The sequence below is a fragment of the Sander vitreus genome, chromosome 13 (assembly GCF_031162955.1).
Source record: "Sander vitreus isolate 19-12246 chromosome 13, sanVit1, whole genome shotgun sequence".
NCBI classification, from domain to species: Eukaryota; Metazoa; Chordata; class Actinopteri; order Perciformes; family Percidae; genus Sander; species Sander vitreus.
The window spans coordinates 25,985,642-25,988,558 of NC_135867.1; the positions used below are offsets into that span (position 1 = coordinate 25,985,642).

The window sequence follows — 2,917 nt, forward strand, 5'->3', positions numbered from 1 at the left end:
CCTCGTTGACCTAGGTTCATATGCTGAAAAGGGAACAGAGAAAAGACCCTGGCCTGAAGTAGGAGCTGAAAGAGTCACAGGAACAACGGCCAGAGGAACTTAATAATCCCCAAATTGGTCCAGTCGAAACACGAGAAAAAAAAGGGTTCTAGAAAATTTATGTTCTAGGAACTGCAAAAATCCCTCCGGTCGGAAAGCGCCTTATGCTGATCATTTATTTCTCTCAGTCCCTGGACAGGTCATCTGCCACTACATGGTTCTTGCCTGGACTTTGCTTGACTTCAATATTAAGTTGACACAGCTGCAACACTAGGCTCCACACTTGAGCCATAGCACATGGGACACGGGACTTGGCCAGAAAAGCTAATGGATTGTGATAACAGAATCATGGACGGAATAGCAAAATTGAGAATTTTTAAAAGCTATAAGACAGCTTCCACAGGGCCCTACATTAAGTCAGAGCTAAAAGCTAACTGGAGATTTGAAAATATGACTACGTATAAGTTTCCAACCGAGCCACCCCACTGTAGTTTAAAAAACATCTTAAAATTACAGAAAAAAAATACTTCCCAGTGGCTAAGGCCTGGTGGGGGGCAACTTAGGCCTGGTGGGCCACCAGGCTTACAATACACTGGGGGAAACCCTGACATGTATTCACAGCCAGAGCACATGGCAAGCACTCCTAGTACAGGGCTGCTGGACACAGTGGTGTAGTCTAATATATTGGTGGGTGTACTGTACTGTATATAAATATATTGGCCTATATACATGGGCCAGAATCTGCCTTTGGGTCAGGGTGTCCTCCCCCAGGGTTATTTTGAGCGTTAAAGACTTCATTTTTGTTGCATTTGGATACACTTTTATGCACCAATTTACGGTGGAAATACCTTTATTTAGCCTATGCTAAGAAGAAAAACACAGATGACAATTCAAAATATATATCAAAAATATAATGGAAAGTATGTTGTTGCATGTCATTGGGCATTTTTAAGTGGGTATATGGAAATCCTAGAGCTTTCTTAGTGGGTATACTACATATACCTGCGTATCATGTAGACTACACCACTGGCTGGACATAGCCTTGACCTGAACTAAAGTCAAGTGGTTGTGACAGACAGAAACACAATGTCCCTGACAGCAGTTTAGTTTTTGTTTCCAATTATCATCAGTCTCCTCTCCTTGTGTTATAATGAGCATAAAGGCATCAACACTGTCAGGAAAAAAAAAAAAAAAAACTATTATCAGCTATCGTTTATTATTTACCTTTATTTATTGCGGTTAACAATTGTCCCTCAATAATACAGTGGAAACCAAGAGTGGAAATGGAAAAGCCTGCAATAGCAGTGATTCTACTGGTCTGGTCTATAAACATATTGTTCTCTTTAGTACTTTTCATTTTATAGTCCATCTAGGAATAATGAGTCAGTCCTCCCAGGGATCTGATTGGTTGCTGGTCGTTCGGGCTGTACACAGGTTTTGATCTGATCCTCTGAAGTTAACAAAACTCATCAAAATAGTCCTACATCATCACATCCCCTTCACCATACCTAGAGATTGGCATGGTTTTAGCCTAATAGCTGGTTTGATTTGCATTGAGAGATGATCTTATGGAAAGTACCCCATGCCAATCTCTAGGTATGGTGAAGGGGTATGTGATGATGTGGGGGGGCTATTTTAATTCCAAAGGCCAAGGGAACTTTATCAGGATCATAGTATCCTGGATCCATAAAATAACTGGCCTTTAAAAATAAACATCTGCCTGCCTCTATGGGAATCTAACATAGGGGTGTACTGACTTATGCACCCTGTATTTTAAGGAAGAACATTTATTTATTTACGATACATTATTCATTCACAACGAAAATTGGTGTCCTTAAAGATTGGATTTTCCCTCATTTTTTTAATTAAGGCATTAAGATCAATTTCCAAAAGATGATTTGTTTTTATTCCTCTTTTTAGTCAACTTTAGCATTAATTATGAACCTGCTAAACCACCTGTGCTACCCTAACCCTAACCCTAACCTGTCTCAAATAAGACCCTCATCATTTGGCACACTCCGTTTTTGGAAAATAACTTGGGACACTAAATTGCACGTATACCAAAATATCGTTCGTTCTTAACGTCTATAAACAGACTAAAACAATACAAAATAGATAGAAATACACTCTCGTCTATCACCGTTGATGAACCCGACCGGAGAACGAAGGTTGTGTCGTCGTTTGACAGTTAAAATAAGGAAACATGTCCGACAGCGTAGCTTTTGCGCGCTCCCGCAGCTCTCCGCACGTGAAGCACAGTGACAGTTTAACTGAGGTCCGGTTCACATAACGGTATGGTTATTAATTAGTTATGTTTATGACAGAGTTGAACAACTCCACGGACCCACTCACCTTTTTCAACTGCGGCTGAGACGAGCCGCTCCACGTGAACAGAGTTGTGTTTCCCTAAATATGTCCGACTGGAAACTCCTACCAACGTGGAACCAGAACACTGCTACTGAGGAAAGTGTGACCGTAGGGGGCGCTGTTGTACTTTGTATAAGTGGTTACATGCTGCGTCTTTTTGTTGACAGGTTGTTTTTTTTTTACAACTGCTTACACACGTTTTCAAAACTAGTGTCTCCTTTTTTTTTCAAAGCTCTGAACACAATTCCCACAACGGCACACACGAAATGCTAAATGCCTCACATCTCCTTCAAAATGAAACACTGCATTCTAAATGCCATAAACACATCTCAAAGTTAAGCATTTTACATCAAATGGCAAACACCTTTTTCATTATAGTAAATTTTCGGATACACCATGTAGGCTACACACCGTTGTTTTAAATCCAAAGCTCCTTTGTCTGAGAGGGGTTGAGAACTACAGTGTAAACAACAATGCAATGTTGAAACAGAGCAAGTGTAGCATTTTGATT

The 2,917-nt window shown here is 40.3% G+C and overlaps 1 protein-coding gene across 1 annotated transcript in view; it reads right to left on the minus strand.

Annotated features, from left to right (window-relative positions):
* The window catches only part of riox2 (ribosomal oxygenase 2), a 17,136-nt gene extending 14,658 nt beyond the window's left edge, over positions 1–2,478 (minus strand). Inside the window, exon 1 of the mRNA XM_078266372.1 lies at positions 2,392–2,478. The gene's annotated coding sequence lies outside the window, so the exon portion shown is untranslated. The remainder of the gene's footprint in view (positions 1–2,391) is intronic.
* Positions 2,479–2,917: the final 439 nt, after the last annotated feature.